This window comes from Triturus cristatus, chromosome 9, assembly GCF_964204655.1.
Source record: "Triturus cristatus chromosome 9, aTriCri1.1, whole genome shotgun sequence".
NCBI classification, from domain to species: domain Eukaryota; kingdom Metazoa; phylum Chordata; class Amphibia; order Caudata; family Salamandridae; genus Triturus; species Triturus cristatus.
In genome coordinates, this window is record NC_140592.1 from 1,166,339,510 (window position 1) to 1,166,358,328 (window position 18,819).

Here is an 18,819-nt window from a genome sequence, read left to right on the forward strand (position 1 = left end):
TGTGAAGAGTGCACCTTTTGCTGAGTTCTGTATATGGGAATTCAGCGTGAGCTTTTTGTTGATGGTGATGCAGAGTGATTTGACAGATTCGGCGAGGGAGAGAGAACAGTTTAGGGCATTAAGGACAGCGATCCAAGTTTGAATGGGGAGAGGGTTGTTTTTAGGAGAGAAGAAAAAGATCTTAGTTTTGTTAGGGTTGAGTTTGAGATGGTTGTTGTGGAACCAGGTTTGGATCTTGGTTAGTGCAGTGTTAAGGTGTAGGATATCAGAATGGGATTTTATTTTATAGTACACTTGGGTGTCGTCAGCATACAGGTGATAGTTGATTCCCGCTTGTTTAAGTATGAGGGTAAGGGGTTCCATAAAGAGGTTGAAAAGAGCAGGATTGAGGATAGATCCTTGGGGGACACCTAGCGAGACAGATGTTGGGCTAGAGAGGCAATTTTTATTTGTTGTGTTCTATGTTGGAAGTAGGAGGTGAACCAGATTAGGACAGTGCCATTAAGGCCGAAGCGATCTTTGAGTGCATTGACTAAGGTTGAGTGGTTAACTGTGTCAAATGCAGCAGTGAGGTCGAGAAGGATGAGTTGGCAGGTCTTGCCCTTGTCCAGGGCAAGGTGGATGTCGTCGACTATGTTGAGCAGTGCAGTTTCAGTGCTGCAACCTTTGCGGAAGCCGGATTGAAGGGAATCTAGTAGGTTGAACGTGTCAGTGAGTCCATCATATTTTGCATTAACCCATACCAGTGCTTGCTCGTCACAGCCTGCAAGTATTTTATTGGTGCAATAGATGTTGGGGGCAATTATGTAGTGCTTCATTGCAAGGCCTAGAGTGGGAACATCTTTGAACTGTAATTCAAGGCCATCATTATTTATTCTTACAGTAAAGTATGGGAGCACCAACTACCCTCTGTACAGCCAAGCCGACTCCCACTGCCCTGACTTCCACTTCCAGCATGAGAGCACCATCATTGTGAGAGGCACAGAAATGAAAACAAGGGTACAATTTACAGTTACTTTCCAATAACGGCTTCCACCCTGGCAGGAGTGAGGGAAGTTTTTGGCGTGCTGTTTGCCATATGCAAGGGGCCACTCCTCATCCCCTTTCCAGAGTCATGTCTAGTTCCCAGCAGCAGCCACTTGTCCACCTCAAGTTTTCTTTACTGATCTAATGAATGTTTTCAGTCTTGATTTACAGTTGTTCATGCCAACATAGTTGGCTGTAACATTGTTGTCTTCAGGTAAAGGGCCCACAGTGTTTGTTTGTTATTTAAGGAACAATGAAAGGCTACCAAAAAAAAATAATCAATTGTACCAGCAATAACAAAAGAAAATAGTTTTCTGCTAATTTAATTCCCATAGATTTTTCACTTATTGACTTCCACATTTTTCACAATAATGTGAAAATGAGCTTAGAGTGCTAACAGATTGTCGGCCTTTGAAGATGAGGTCCGGTGCTGTGCAGCTTGTTAAAGGGCTCTGGGCCGGTTACAAGTGAGCACATGCTTCTGCATACTTGTGGGGGCTGAGGATGTGAGACTGCCGTCTAACTCAGACCGGTATATATTCCAATGTTTAATGGAATGAGTGATGGAAGGTGTATTTTTGTGCATTCTTGTATGTCTGTTGTATGTGCACATTTGTGTGTCTGTGTAGGTTTATTTGTTTTTTTTATGCAGGGGCTTTGTTGTGCATGTCAGAATGGGTATGTTTGTGTTATGTTATGTAGATTTGTAGAACACACTATCTGCCACATGGATCAACAAAAGGATTTGTGATTCCTAAATAGCAATTTTTAAGGAATCGCTATTTGGGAATCACAAATCCTTATGCATGTAGGAATCATAAAATAAACTGTGAATCCTTAACATTACCTAATAGCAATGTACAAATTGTGAATCTCTATCAGGCAATGTTACTCCATTCATTCCTATGGGCCTACAGGCCCATAAGAATGAATGGGAATTCATTCGCAAATTGTAATTAACAAATTGGTAATCGCAAATTGTGAATGCAATTCCAAGGCTACCAGGGGGCCTAAGGCCCTCCGATGCACCCCCTCAAAAAGGTAAGTGTGCATATGTGGCGCACAGACATGCCCTAAGGTCAGGTGTGTGCGCGCCATATGTCACTTTGAAAAATGCACTTTTGTGCAGTTTTCAATGAATACGCAAATTACCATCAACTTGAAGTTGTTGGTAATTAGCATTTCCTAAATGCACAGTTTGCATTTAGGAAAGGCTTGATAATTCTGCGAATAGGCCAGTTTGCAACCAGAAAAAAGGTTGATGCATGTGGCCCTATAACTTGGGTGGGTAATCTGGTGCTGAGCAGATGTGAGCCAGGTATTGAGCTTATTGGGGAATAGAAGAAGTCTGGAGGCTCTTATGTGCAGTTCAGGGTTGCCCCATGCTTTACGAGTGATGTAGGGAAAGGCTCAACCACTGGATCTGGTTTCCATATATGTGGAATGTGTGCAAGTAGGAGTCCACACGAGTGGAGGTGTCTGGAAGGTTTGTATAAGCAGATGCGATTGTTAAGGTATGCCTGTACATGGGATCATAAATTTGGTGCACTCCTTGCATATTCCAGTTTGTACCAGTTCAGGAACCCTTGGTTCCCACTCTGGTGCGAAACTGGATAAAGGACATGGGAATATCCTCCCCTCTCTCCAGCCCCTCCTCTGGGAGGGACCGCCAAGACTTTCCAACCCTTTCATTCGGGTACGTAAGGGCTCCCCGGTATTCAGATTCGTCATGGCGCCAGACTCAACCCTTAATTCGCTGCCCTTTATTCTTCTGGGCAGTTGAACTTAGTTGGACTTCGACTGGAACCGAGACTGAACCGAAGAAGATTCCTGCTGCCCCTGGTCTTACTGTTCTAAAAGGCTTCTTCATTTTCTATGTCTGTGCTTCATCCAGGCTCTAAAATAGACCTGTGGGTATCAAGGGTACCCAAAGAAATCTCCCTTGGAGTGGAGCTGCTCCCCTTCATCTGCAGGCAACGCAATGAAGATGACCGTCTGCTGCTACTGTCGTCCCACTGATTTGCCGAGTTCCAGCAACACAGGTGGTGGTTCTGCAGTTCTCCTAAGGCCTTCCCTGTCTTCTCAGCAATTTTGAGGACAGTGTCCCTTGTCAGGCCGCTGGGACCAAACCCCTGTGCACCACGTCGATTTGTTGTTGCCATGGCTTGCTCTGCATCCCAGAGAATGTCCAGTACAAAAAGCTCCAGCTGCCAGCACCTCATCCCTTGAAGATCAGTGATTTCATGGCATCCTCTGCACCGCCGGTCTTCATCTTTGTTGAGCTACTTACGGTCCTCTTGCGACTCCTGCGCCTTTGGCCTGTGGGTGTTCTCAAGGGTATTCCTTTGCTTCAATGGGCTCCCCTGCTTGCTCAGGGCCTGCTCTGATTCTCCTGCGTTTGGTGAGTCCCATGGAGCTTGCAGGTCCTAACGTTTTCTCTTTTTCGTCTTCCACGCGAGTTGTACCACCAATGCTTGTTGGCGCTCCTGCGGACATCGACCACCTAGACACCGACATCGAACGTGGAACAGCTCGTGCATGGCTCTTGGTCTTCCCCAGCATCAACTGGTTCTCACAGCTGCCGCAACAAGGTCACTGTCGACTCTTCAGAATCTCTCGACATTGGTGGACATTGTGCTTCCATGCCTCCTGATCACCTCAGAGTGGCATAGACTCTGTCCCCTCTGCTTGCAGGTTATTCACTTCCAGAATCTACCCTTGTATTCCACCGGACTTCTTCAATATCTTCTACGGAAATGTTCTTTTAAGTCTTCCATTGCTGTCTACGGCAAGTTCTGACGTCCCTTCACCCCTATGCACTTGGCTTCCCTGGTGCAGATAACCTGGTTCCCAGGGCATTTATGGCTCTCCAACATTCTGTCATCCAAAAGGTTTCTTCAGGGTCCTTATTCTTTAAAACTGCAATTGCAACTTCTCCATTGAGTTCCATTGGGCACTCTGCTGTGTTTCCACTCTGTACTAAGCCTCTGTGTGGTTCCTGGGTACTTGCCTTGGGTGGTTCCCTGTGTCCCTAGCTCTTCTGGGTCTTTTGGTCCAAGTCCGGTTCTCCTTTGCAGTATGCCTTCTATTTTCTTAATATATGGTTTGGTCTCTCCCTTGAGACAAGTGTATATTTGTGCTACTTACCTGATTTTTGCAAATTATTCTTGTGTGTTGTTTTAATATCTGCTGGTGGGAGATATACCAATGTGTTAGTGATAGTGTGTGGATTAAATAAGACCTATTTTTATAAACACTGTGTGGTTTCTTTTCATCTAACCTCCACCACTGATTAAAGTTGGTAAAAGAAAGCTGCTTTACATTCCTTCAAGATAAACCTAAAGGCTGCTCCCCACAGCTACCACTTTGAGAACTTTTAAAGGTTATCAAAGACCACTAAAATCACCATAAGGGTTGTCTGGATTAGTGCAAGGTACATAACTTAAATGTTTGCACCATATACTACGCTTGTTTTTTTGGATCAGGATGCTCGAGAGTTTGAACGTGGTATGTATGGTGCAGAGACCTGCTTCCAGTGCTGGTACACCTAGTGTGAGGTAGCTATGTATTAAACTGTATTGTTATTATAATGATTATCATGATATGCCAGCATGATTGTCGTACTATCTGAAGCTCATACCCCCCAACTCTTACTGACCAAGCCACGCCCTACTTAAGACAATAGGATTAGCTCATTTAGAAGTGTGGTAAATGATGTAGCATTGTTCAGCCACATTTTAAAGTGAGGCACCATTTAATTATGTGTGCAGTTTCTGGTGTTCTGCTCATTGCTATCCTGCGCCTTCCCCCTTCCAATCAGCTGCAGGTGTTCTATCCCAACTGTTTCCGTGGAGCACAGAGTGCAGTGATGCCAATAGATTGCAGTATTCGGAAGCTTGTATTATGAATGAAACTTTCCATCGTGTACCTGATGTATCATTTTGAAGAATTTCAGCTGGAAGTTCCGATGCAGGCGAGCAAAAGAACATGATTCTGTGGGCCATTGTTAAAGAAAAAAAATTATTTTGGGTTGTACATCTCTGGAGTGCAGTTGATGGAGGAAGCAGGAGATGTGTCTTACCTTAAGGTATCGGTTAGTGTTGGGAACCTTTTGAATTTATGAAATTGTTTCTGTTTTGCCAGTGTGACCTAATCACGGTCGCACCATGGTGAACTTCAGAGAGATCCATCCGTAGTTGGCGAGCATTGAAGGGTCCCTGGGCGGTTTCTTCAGCAATGGCAGGACAGTTGCATGTTTACAGGCATCTGGGAAGGTTACAGAAGAGGTGGAGACATTCAGAATGGGTGTGCACACTGAAAGGTTCCTGCGTGTTGGGTATTTGTGTGAAACCATTATACAAGTGATAGACCATTTGCCTTTGCCCATTTGTATTAATTAATGGCACCATATTGTCTTAAATAATAATCAAAAATATATTGTTTCAAAATATTTATTTTTCTTCACAATTACCGATACAGAATGGTGGAATGTTATTTTGAACATGTAGTGAAGGGATGGGCTGCTCTAGTCTTCCAGTGCCACCTTGCCAACCTCCTGACAGGGTGGACAATACTGCTGTTGCGCATCAATGTGACGTGCACTTGGCTAGCATTTCACAGGTCATGTGTGAACCACGTGTGTCTCCTGCTTGATTGTTAAAGCCGGTGTGCTAGAAAACAGTGACTGGGGCTGGAAGAAAGTCAGAGTCCAGTTTTTGTTAATTATGAACATGTGGATTTCGAGCATTTCGGCAGATGTAAAAAATTACTGAATCTTTCCTCGCCCCTGACCTTAACTCAGTCATGATCACGTGGTGGTGCTGATTTCCTGTTTGGCTTTTTCCCTGTAAGGATTTTCCCCAAGTATTGCATTATGGTTTATTAATTTTAACTGAAAAGGAAGACCTGATTGGGTAGCCGGCCTATAACTGGACGCCCTAGGACCTTTGTTTTCAGTGTAGGCCACTTGGACGCTTTTTTGTAGGGATTGTGTACAACATTGATTTGTTCATGGATGTCTTCAGGTTGACACACTGGATTTTTCCCTGAACATTCAGTTGCTTCCTTGTTCAATTATCATGTATGGGACTTTGGCACATCAGTTTTTAGGTGTGGCATTAGACAAGGCAAAACCAAAGGGGATGATGGATGGAGTGTTGAACATTGCAAGCACTCACCCCCAGTCAACTGATCTGGGTTTAATCCATCATCATTCTTTAGCTCACTCTGCCACCCCAGTTAAGACATAGCCATATGCAAATCAGTCTGACCCTGTGCCTCATGGGAACAGTCCAGCATATGGCCATGTCTGAACTGGGGTGGTGGAGTGAGCTAAAGAATGATGATGGATTAAACCCAGATCAGTTGACTGGTGGTGAGTGCTTTCAATGTTCAACACTCCGTCCATCATACCCTTTGGTTTTGCTTTGTTCGCCCTAAGTTGGCAGGGTATGCCCAGACGTGGGTCCCTTGCTCACTTTGCCACTGGATTCAAGCTAGCCTGGCTGATGACGGCTGATTAGCCAGAAACCGGTCCCAGGATGCTTGTTTCCGGTCCAGGGAAGACATGGCTTGGCAGTTCGGGCTGGACTGTTCCCATGAGGCACAGGGTCAGACTGATTTGCATATGGCCATGTCTGAACTGGGGTGGTGGAGTGAGCTAAAGAATGATGATGGATTAAACCCAGATCAGTTGACTGGGGGTGAGTGCTTGCAATGTTCAACACTCCGTCCATCATCCTCTTTGGTTTTGCCATGGCATTAGACAAGACCATGTGATTTCACTAAAACTAGATATATTCAATGGTGATAGAACAATTTTCAGAGTGGGGGTGCTGCCATCAAAGTTGCATCACTGAACTGGGGGATTGTGAAAAATTTAAGCATCACACAAATGTAGCAAATGAGCCATAGCCATTAGGCAAGAGTGTGGTAAACGTTAGGGGTGGGCATAACTTCGTGTAGCGTAATTACGTGGAATTACCTTAAAAAATTCAGCAAGATTACTCAATTACATGTGAAGAGTTATTCTGCATTTAGCACGATTTTCTAAAATGCCCGTTCATGTCCAAAATCGGTGCTAGGAGCCATTTTGTGCTACGAAAGGGTGTTCATTGCAACAGGGTGTGAATAGCGAGCGTGAGCAGCTGCATGCGCTCGCTAAATGTGCACTTGGGGTAGGGATTTACCTCAATTAACTCCCGGCATTTAGCGCTACTTTCTTAGCGCAAATGCACCCTTGCATCCAAAATGGGCACGAGGATGCCTTTTGTGCTAAGAGAATAGCACTAAATACAGCAGAACACAACCAGCAGCATGCGCAACCACTCGCGCTTGCTAAATGTGTTCTAATGTTAGGATTTTGTCTCCCAAATCATAATTATGCACGAGGGCTAATTACATTATTATTTATAATTCTGTCTCGGAGTAATGCAAAATTACAGAAATTTGCAGTGTTGTAAATATATTACTAAAGAATATGGTGTGGTAGTGCAGTGTTTTTTACAGAAAGCATATTCTCCATTCAACTGGCCACTACATTTTCAAAGTCCGAGTTTAACTGAAAAATTAAATAGCACAAACAAACATAATGTTTGTAAATTTGGCATAGGCGAATATTTTTCATTTGCACAACACCAAGTACAGTGTCTTGATTAGTTTTGTCAAAACCCTGTTTAAAGGGCTACAGGGCAGGCAGTGGTTGCTGGGCACAACTGTGGGAGTTGAGGCATTTTGCTCTCCATGTCTCAGGCCTGAACTACTATGGATCCTGAGCAGCCTTACCAAGTACCCCTTCAGTACTTGTCGCTCCGTGGTAGCGTGGGGGCGTCTTGGGTGGGGGGGATTAGGTAGGGTCAGCGGGGTGAACACAGGCTCACAACTCAAAGTACGCTCAGCAGCAGCTATTATCCAGTTAAATACTTGCATTTATGAATAAATTAGCATTTGTATACAAACTCAAAGTACTACATTCACAAAGGACACACAGTCCCCCGAGGTCAGGTCTCTTAGTTTTGTAGGCGGGTCCCTCTAACTCACTCCCCTCTCTCTAGTGGTAGTGGGTATTCTCTATTCACTGTAGGTGATATTCAGGTTACAAGGCAGTAGCCATATACCACAATGAAGGTAGCGCTTTGGGAACCACTTCTGATTCAAAAAGACTGCAATCCATAAGACCCATGTCCCGGCACACATGCATGATCCGTGTTTGGCCATGACAACAAAAATCAGCATTAGGGCTGCAGACATCATTACACCTGAGGCATTCAAGGCAGGGGTGCATGTCCATCACCATGCAAGGGACTTTTCTATCCTGAACATTTTGATCCTATTAAAATCTTTGTTTCCAAATCACTTCAGTATTCCAAAGAAGTGCTTAATTTGCAGTTTCCTTACTGCTGACATATTTTGAAGTATGTGTACAGCTCATGTATAGGTATTACAATTTTGACATCCTGCAGCCCTTCATTTCACAGCAGCAAGATTGTCGCATAGTTCATTTTAGAAATTCATCTCACTTTTCAGTCCCAGAAATAAAAGTAAACACCAGTTTCTATGTTAAAAGAATAAGCAGCAATTTAAATAATACGGTAGCCTGGTATTTGGCTTGTGTCTTTGAAAGCACAGCAAATGTTACAAGAGTTTACAGGCATCTTTATTGCTCATTCACCTCCAAAGTTCAGCATGGTTATTTTCGGTTGATGCAGCACCCCGACTTCCAGTGCTTTAAGATACATAATATACTGCTGTTATTGCAGGAGCAAAAACAAAAGAATGATCGACTTTTGTCTACATAGATAATACAAAAATAGGTGTTGTTGTCCTGATACCAACCAGGACATTCATATAGCATACAGGCACTGCACAGCACTAGATCCTTCATGTATTGTACCATTCACAGGCACACATGCATTCAGGCACACAAAAAAACTCATTCTAAACCCTCCACATAATACAGCCCTAATATATGTAATATAGCAACTAACAGCTCCATGGTGAGCATAAGTACCTGCACGGGAGACATTTGTGGAATCCAGCCCCAGAAAGGTGAGGGGTGGAAAGTCTAGCAATATCCATGCCCTGTGGTGCACCTTTAAAGTTTTCCAAGGAGATCTGGAACTGGGAATTAAAAGCTAGGAGGTTGGTGCAGATTGGTTGGGAGCTATATCCACGATGATGGGTTCTCAGTCGGTTGTTAATTTGTAAAAAAAAAAAAAATACGTGCTAGGGCTCTCATCAGGAGGCAGCTTGCACCAGCCCATTTCTCCTGTTAGAGCCGCCTAAAACAGAACGAACTGCTAACTATAAAAGTAGGGAGGGGATGTGGCATAATGACCAGAGCTGCCGACTTCGGAGCTGGGGAAGCAGGTTGGTGTCTCCGCATTGGCTCAACATCCTGTGATTCTGGGCAAATCAGTTAATCTCCCTATGCCTACCATTAATGAGTGTGAGCACCGGAAACCACCGGCTCAAATTAAGCACTGTTTTCAGCGCACTTTTGACTGCTGTTAAGGAAAGGCTGGCAATCTGGGCCTGGGCTGTCTTAAAGAAAGAATCCTTCTAATGAAACGTATGGAGAACGGAGGCTGGGCAAGAACTTAAGGGCTCCTTTCGCAAAAGCGATATTTGCTCATTTGTAGGGAACGCGGTTTTATTTGCCAATCTAAAAAGTTGTCATTGTGTGTGGTTCGCTCTGGTAGTCGGAGCTGCATTTACGTGAGGCCTGCATCATTCCTCGCGCTGCTAAAGCTATTTATTCGCAGTGATCTGGCACTGGCGCGTTCCAAGAGGAGGTGAGATAAATGTTTTCTCTTTCCAGAGCAGACTTTTTATCGGTCACTTGGGGTTATGTGCATTAGTCTGTTGTTTATTCAGCTGGGCAATGCAAACCATGTGTAAACAAGACGAGGAAAGGCCGGCCGTGCAATTCGGCTTCCCTAATTAATCTCTGTTTCAAAATAAGTTGCTGTGAATGTAGAGACAACATAATGGCCCCTAATGGGGTCACCAGGGGCATTCATTAGCCTGCAGTGAGCAAATAGATTAAGGAAAGGCCCCTTTTAAAGCTCCCATTCACATCTATATGTTCATCTACAACTCTAGCTTATAGTATGTGCATAGGGAATAAAATATAAAATGTCTTATTGACAACATTTTGTTGCCACCGTGCACCGAGGATTGATCATCTTCGCATGATTGACATTTTCAAGTATATATCATTCAGTATTATTGGTATTGTGGTATTGTAGCAAATAACAAATTCGAGAGGCGATTCACAGCTTCTTTTTTTAAAAAATTTTTTTTAGGTCTTGTCTAACCAGTACTTAATTAAAAAAAAAAAAAAGTTATGTGCCAGGGTCCTCATCAAGAAGCCACTTCGGCTTCCACCATCCATTGCCCCTGACAGCAATACCAATGACAGTACCAACGCAACTTTTAATCATTGCATTCCTACAGGTGTGAGAACCAAGGCTATTTCAGGCCCCCAAAGCCAAAAGAATGGATTGGGAGGCTGGTTTTAGTCATTTTTAATTTATATTGAATTAATAAATAGCTGTTGTCATGCTCTTCTCTAAATTAGACAAACAGTGCCACGGTGTTGTAGACCACCATAAGAACCAGTACTGACAATTAAGTGCTGGTGCCGAGCACCGGAAACTACCGGCTCAAATTAACAAATATTGACTGTGCGCTATGTGTGAATCTACTGCTTATCATTGGTTGGCTCCTGTGTCAGTTTCATCTGCTTGCACTTTATTCAATATCTTTACTTATTCTTTTTTTGTTTTAATGCCTCCACTTGAGCATAGCTTATTTACCATGCTTTTTAATGGATGACCTGTGTATTTGATAATTGGGTTGGAATACGCGCTTCTACGTGTTTGTTACTAGGATCCTTAATGTTGCTGAGGTTGTAATATTTGTTGTGTGCACCCGGGGCGGCGTCTTCAATCGTGACGTTAGTAAGACAAATGATTAATGTTGCACTCCCATTGTTGGGTATGTCCCCCTTGGGCACTCCAGAATGTCCTATGGAAATAGGTTCTTGAATTTGTGAATGAAAGAAAACGAGTTCAGTTTGTTGTAAACGTCAATTCATGTATTTAAATTCTTCGTACATGTTGTTTTGTTGTTTTCAAAATCACTTGTAATTCATAGTATATGGACTATTGAGCAATCCAATGCATTTCGGGTTTTCGTGAACCCTTCATCAGGGATTAGTCCTAGGATAAACGTAAAATAACCATGAGGGGTGTTTTTGCTTTATGTCTAGAAGAAACTAATATTAAGGCGCGTAGCTGTTAGCAATGTGCCTTCAAAATTAACCTGAAAAATTGTTCGCGCTATGTTTGCGTGTGTTCGTTTAGTAGGATACGTGCTAGTTTAATTTGTGAATAAAGTTTTTAAATATTCACCAAAGAAAACAAAGGTGATCAAAACATGCTAGTTGGAAGACTGTGATTGCAACGAAAATGTTAACGTTTTCTCGAGTGAAAAGTAAACGTGATCTTAGTTGATTGTGGACCCCATGTTTTTTTAGAAAAAAGGAAGGAAAAACGTTTGCAGTTGAAACAAAGTCTGATGTGCCAAGTGCAGTGAATCGAGACCATTCGATGCGGAAGTTAGTAAGCAAGTTGTGAAAGCGGTTGAGGATGAGAGTAAAAAAGGTCCGTGAACAGTTCTTCAAGGGTATTCAATTAAATTAAGCTTGAAAACAGTAAAATAATGTTCACGGTTAGCTTGACTAACAAGTAGTTACTAACAAGATATTTTTCATACCTCACTATGCGGTGATCATCGTTCGTGTGGTTTAGTTGGTTCTGGTTGGTTCGCTTATACCAGAAATAAGAACTTGGGAGAAATGTTAAAACACACTAAGACAGGAGACACTCAAATATTCAAAGGAACTACCGCTTATCACAACTGCAATAACTGTAATCTCATCACTGGAGCTAACATAACACACCCAAGGAAAGGCAAAAACATCAAACTAAGAGTCACAGCCGCATGTGACACCATGAATGTAATCTACTTATTAAAATGCCCATGCGGCATAGTTTATGTTGGTAAAACTGAGAGAAAAATTAAATAAGAATCAATGAACACAAACCAAACATACGCACCAAGAACCCGAAGTCAACTGTTGCAAACCATTTTCTCTCAAATAATCACAACATTAGCCAACTGAAATTCTTGATCCTGGAAGTGGTACAGAAACAAGAAGGTCGCGATAACCATAAATATCTACTCCAACGTGAAAATCATTGGATAAAAAGACTTTACAGCACTGTCATAGTTACATGATTTAACCATGTTTATGTAAGTTTAATGTTTTTCTCCAACACCTTTTAAGATGGCCGCCCCAACATCTTCCTGACCTTAGTTCTTTTTCTATTTTCTCTACATTCCCAAACACGGTTCACAGATAGAGTCCTTTCTCCGTCACTACCATAGATTTAAAGCATGCTGAGCCCGCTACACAACCAGTACCAACTAAACCACACGAACGATGATCACCGCATAGTGAGGTATGAAAACTATCTTGTTAGTAACTACTTGTTAGCCAAGTTAACCGTGAACATTATTTTACCGTTTTCAAGCTTAATTTAATTGAATACCCTTGAACTGTTCACGGACCTTTTTTACTCGCGTCCACAACCTCTTTCACAACTTGCTTACTAACTTCCGCTACGAATGGTCTCGATTCACTGCACTTGGCACATCAGACTTTGTTTCAACCGCGAACGTTTTTCCTTCCTTTTAAAAAAAAAAAAAACATGGGGGCCACAATCAACTAAGATCAGTTTACTTTTCAATCGAGAAAACGTTAACATTTTCGTTGCAATCACAGTCTCCCAACTAGCATGTTTTGATCACCTTTGTTTTCTTTCGTGAATATTTAAAAACTTTATTCACAAATTAAACTAGCACGTATCCTACTAAACGAACACATGCAAACATAGCGTGAACAATTTTTCAGGTTAATTTTGAAGGCACATTGCTAACAGCTACGCGCCTTAATGTTAGTTTCTTCTAGACATAAAGCAAGAACACCCCTAATGCTTATTTTACGTTTAACCTAGGACTAATCCCCGATGAAGGGTTCAAGAAAACCCGAAATGCATTGGATTGATCAATAGTCCATATACTATAAATTACAAGTGATTTTGAAAACAACAAAACAACATGTATGAATAATTTAAATACATGAATTAATGTTTACAACAAACTGAACTAGTTTTCTTTCATTCACAAATTCAAGAACGTATTTCCATAGGACATTCTGGAGTGCCCAAGGGGGACACACCCAACAATGGGAGTGCAACATTAATCATTTGACCTGTGTATTTCCCTTGCATGACATCAGTGGAACTACTTTTACCTTTTTTCCTTTCAGCACTTCCACGAGAGTGCAAGTGTTTTCTAACCCCCTCCTTAAATCTTATAGCCCCAAAGTGTGTTTCTCCTCTGAAGACTGTCCATTGATTAATCTCGCATCTGTGTTTTGTCCCTTTTTACGTCTCACCTACTAGACAGCACATGCGCTGTCTTTTGCAGGATCTATTGTTAGCTTAAAGTGAGCAACGTGGCCGCTGTGCAGCATGGCTAAAGAAAAAAAGAAAAAAGAACTAATATGCATCCAGCGCTAATGCACTTAAAATAAAAGGCATTAGCCCTGGCTCCATCAAAGCACTTTTAAGAATTCGTTTTAGCCACAATGCAAAGCATCCATGCTTCTATACAGCATGGCTACAAAACATTGCCAAAGCCAATAGCTCTCATGGGCGAGACCTAATGGCTTTGTTAATGCTTTTTTATTCATTAGCTTTCCTTCCTCTTCTGGTGCATGGACTTGTGTCCTTCCACTACTCATTTTTCAGGTGCTACTTCTTTCTTTTTGTTTAGCCACTTCACGAGAATGCATGTGTTTTCCAGCTGTCTCCCCAGTGTGCTTCTCTTCCCTCTGTACTTCTTGTTGCGATTTGTCTCTTGCCTGTTGTTCTCCCACACCCGTTCCCTTCTTGCCTGTTTACTTTTCTCCCCCCTCCCCCCCCCATGGTACTCTCTGTTAGTTTGCTTTCTCCCTGCACCCTCTGTGTTAGCTCCACCCCATCTGTGCCCCACATGTTTCCTCGCCCCACCCATGTCTTCTGTGTTGTTTTCCCACTGCTCTCTTGGTGCTTCCCCACCTCCTCCATCATGATTTTGCCCACTTGCACATAATATTGTTTTTGCCCCTTCGCGCTCCATATTACTCTCTCACACGTTTTTCACTTCATACTTGACTTCCAGAGGAGCTGAGGATATCCGGAGATGCTTCACCAGAGAGCAAATAACCTGTACAACTGTTGGATCAACTTTGGGAACAAATTCAGCAGCTCCACTTCTAGAGAAGTGCAGTGGCACCAAGATGCCTGGAGCCTCCAGTCATGGCCTGTAGTGTCACATCGAAGTTCAGGCTCTAGGCTTTCACTGAAGTGCACTACTGCCTCCTCAGACATGTACCACCAGTTGGACTACTGCCTTCCCAGGGATGAGGCACACTGAGTCCCACAGAGGAGCAAAGCGGTTGCTCCTTTCTTCGACTCCCCAAGTTTTAGATTTGATTCCAAGGACTCCACAGTTTTGCATCATCACAATTTCTAGTTCTCACTGATGAGACAGGTTTGAGCTATCTGTAGGCAGGCGCCTGTTGAGGATCACAGACAGTGCCTTAAGTGGGATGAAAAAACAGTTTGGGGGGCTTTAAAAGGGCATTGCGTAAGTACTTAAGGTTGTGGTTTAATACTTGTGAAGTAAAATCTTTTGTGTTACACGGGGTGCTGCCTGACTAACATGTAAGTGCCTCTCCACATGTTTTCAACTATTGCATCCAGACACATCACATAACAGCAAACATATGCTTAAAACAAGCCAGACCTATTGGCTTTGTGACATCTTTTTAGCAGTTTGATCTAAATGAGTAACAGCAATGATTTTGTTGTAAATAATTAGAATTGGCAATTACAATGAGTGCATGTGTGTCCATTACTACATGCACACTGGAGGCCAAGAATCTGATGAGCATGTAGCTTGAACACTGTTCTGGCCAGCCCACCGACCTGCACTGCCTTCAGCCACCACTGCAGCGCTCTCGGCAATTTCCTATTATGAACCCCCTCCCACAAACTGAATTCACGTGGATACTTAAATGTGACTCGGCTTATATGAACTATTCAAGCACTGGAAAATGTAATAGCACAGCCTTTTAGAGCTAAGACCTCTTGGCTTTGCCAGTACTCAGTAAAGTCAATTACAATGGTAAATTGCACTAAAGCAACACACGTTTATAAATGTTAACAAAGTTAGTCTTTTCTTACACAAAATATGCAATATATAAACAGCAACATATTGCTAAATTCATTGGCAAAGCCAATAGGTCCCAAAGGCCTATTTTTGTTAAATCAGCCCCACCGTCAGCACCTACTGAGCACTCCACCCAAGCTGCTCCCACCACTACTATGTCCAGCAGTGACAAAAGCCCTTTTTCCATTTGCTGAGGCTGAACTGCATTAAGGAAGCCACTGGGCCTTGAGTAAGACACACTCACTCCCGGAACAAGCTTTGTGAAAAGGACCCTAATCCGTAAACTTACATTACCTTAATTCTTACTTTAATCCTAATGATAATTTATCTTTTAAAACCCAATTCATGCTTATTTGCTTTCTTAATAATTGGGTTCTTTAGGTGATTTGGTTTGAACTACACATCATATGACCAAAATAATCCACCATATTCCCCTTAGTATGTTAACAGCTGGATTTCATATTACTTGGGAACCTTGGGTGGGATATTGAGTCTTCCATATGTTCCTCTATGCATGGCATGTTGTTTTTTCCCTGCATGCTTATTAGGCTAGCAGATAATCACCTTTTGGAGAGATAGCATCGCTTATTGTTTCATCCGCTTGCCACTGTCTCCCAGTGTCATGTGCATCCACTATTGTGCATGCACACCGGTGGGATAAGTATTGTAAACTGATAACCTGAGTTTCTGTGGCCCCACAAAATTCACCACTGTGATTGCATTATTTGCTTTTTCACTTAAAATACCTGCAAAACATAGTGAAGTTATGGTCATGTCTGAAAAAAGGGTGCTCTAAATTGTTGGTTACTGGCATTCTCTGGGTAATCTGTTGGGATGACAGATGATGCATCTGGATTGCTTGGATGTATGGAGTGGATTAAGGCATATATGTTCCTGTTGTACTTTATTATTTTTTTACTTCGTGAAAGAGGAAAAAACAAGCATATTATTGATTATAAACCTAAACATATCAGCAGTAAATATAAATACAGATATATATACATATTGTCCTGAGTGACCTTAGTCGTGGGGTCGAAAAGAGAATCTGAACAATCCACACCGACCCATGGCGATCCAGGGGCAAGAGCCTCAGGGTTTACCAGTGAGAGAGGAATCCCGACACGAGAGATGTGTCTGCAACATCTCCCCAGCAGGTACAGGGAAGCATGAAGATCTCTGTTGGAGAGTGGCTACCCCAAAGACTGTCCTGTCAGTGCCGGTGCACCAGAGACTGGATGGCAGGAGTACTCTGATCTGGAAACTCCCCTTGAGGCGGATCGAGTGAATTGAAGGTGGGACTCGTAGCGATTCCACCAGGGGCCTATAGTATGGCGTTGGAGTGACACGGCGACGTCCACACAGTCCTGTGGAAGCCTGGTGAAGAGGACCTCTGGGGACTCCCGTGAGAGGGGAATCCTGCTATGACAGGGGAATCCCGGTGAGGGAAGGATGTCGGGAATAGCTCCACCATCAGGGAGCTGGAATCGCCACGGCATCTGAGGAAGTCTCATTAACCGTGACTAGGATGTCGTCAGTCTTAGGAGGTTTTCCGTTCATGGAGCCTGGATGTCTTTTGAAAATATATCATCTACAGACTTCACTATTGCTCCACATGCACCCTCACAGAAAACAGTATATATAGACATTGTATATAGACTCCCACGCATTGAGTCCAGGAGGGATAGGATCCACAGTGCCCAGGTGAACTGTGAGCATTCAAACCGGTAAGCGAGAAATCCAAAGGTCATCTACACTGCCATTCATGCCCAGAGCAGTCTGGTTAAAAGGGCGGAGGCGTGCCATGACGCCTGGTGCTCCCAGCTGCACCTGTCCACTCATTCTGTCTGGAAAGCAGCCTAATAGACTCTGTGACGTTTTGTCTTGTTCTTTTGTTCTCTCTGACAGGTTGGACTTGTTGTTCCATTTATAAAAAAGTTTGGGAGGGATGTAGTGACCGGCTGGTCACTGTTATAGTGCTTCTTGTACCAGCCACTTCCCATACTATCATCTCACACCCATCCATCACAGGTGTCACAAGACATGTGACCCTGCCAATAAAATGGGCCGGGCGCACGTGCCCCGGGCCAGTTCCAGATATCATGATATTGTGTCTGTATCGTTACTATTACTGTATGGGGGCCTTAGGGCCTCGATCCTTTACAGCATGGAAGAAGGGCACTGTAAAGATTAATTTACTAAACCGAGGAAAGCGGAAATACATGTTGCCTTATGTATGTGCTCCGGCAGAAGCGGGTTATTGGAGCATAGCAGCTGGGTCAGCAGTGTGAAACTCAGGACAGCGTAGGGTCAAATAAGGAGCTCTCTATTTCTAGGGAAAAATAAGAAGGATTAACAGGATTACTCTGGTATCCAGAAAAGTTGGTTTGTTGTAGGAATTTCATGTCTGTGTAGTTCTTCACTCGACCTGTATCCCTTGACTTTTTTAGTTTTTTCCCTGGGAGAACCATATCAGTTGAACTGTTAGTGCTTTAGGTTTCCCACTATTTCTGCCCTCTTATTTACTGTTTTGGAAATGTTTTCTTTGTTTCTCACAGTGTATTTCCATCTTCTGCTGGTAGTGAGTGTGGTTTTCAAGTGGTCAATGGTTGGTTAAAGCGGTCCAGAAATTATTGTATTATTATTAGCATTGACCATCCTAATAATTAACGAATTTTTCAGTTACTCACAAATTGCCCTTCCTTTGTAGATTAATATCTGGGTTTATTTATTTGGTCGAGCTTGCCAGACCCAATATATACATATTGAGTGCTTATCAAGAACATACAGGGGTTTGCAGCCAGCCAATGCATACTATTGGTTTGGCATTACTGTCACACTTTATTTGATTGCTTTCGATTGGATGGCTTTCCTCATTTATGCATGTCCATCTTGCGTTTGTCTCTTCCCATGGAGCATGGTCTCCTTATCATATCTCTGATTGGCTGGCTTCTGTACTTGCTTTGCTTTCTTTTGTGGAACTACTTTTTTTTCTATTTGTTTAAGCACTCCATTAGAGTGCATGTTTTTTCACACTGTCTCTCTTGTATGTGTTTCTCTCTCTACGTTGCTCTCTTTCATCCATGTGTTTGTCCATTTGTCCTGGTGTTCTTCCCCTCGTGTAGTTTCAGCCCCTACTGTGTTGCTACACTTCAACCCTTATTTCATTTTATACTTATTTTTTAAAGCCCTTTCATGTTAAGTATTAAAAAAGCACATTCATGCTACTTTTTTTATATTTACTGAAACATCTCTTATCGCTAAATGAAAATAAAATAAACTAGTCCTTTTATAGGTGCATATTAAATGCATGCGCATGGCAATAAAATCAAGCATCAATCTCATCGTCATGCTTTTTTTTTTATCCATACAGCCTCATTGCTGTACACGATGAAAAAATAACATTGGCAATGCGTAGATGTCTCCTAGGCGAATCCCATTGGTTTTGCC

At 42.7% G+C, this 18,819-nt stretch overlaps 1 protein-coding gene across 1 annotated transcript in view; it reads left to right on the forward strand.

Moving 5' to 3' along the window:
• The window catches only part of RAD51B (RAD51 paralog B), a 2,869,137-nt gene that overhangs the window by 1,498,837 nt on the left and 1,351,481 nt on the right, over positions 1-18,819 (forward strand). The window lies entirely within an intron of this gene.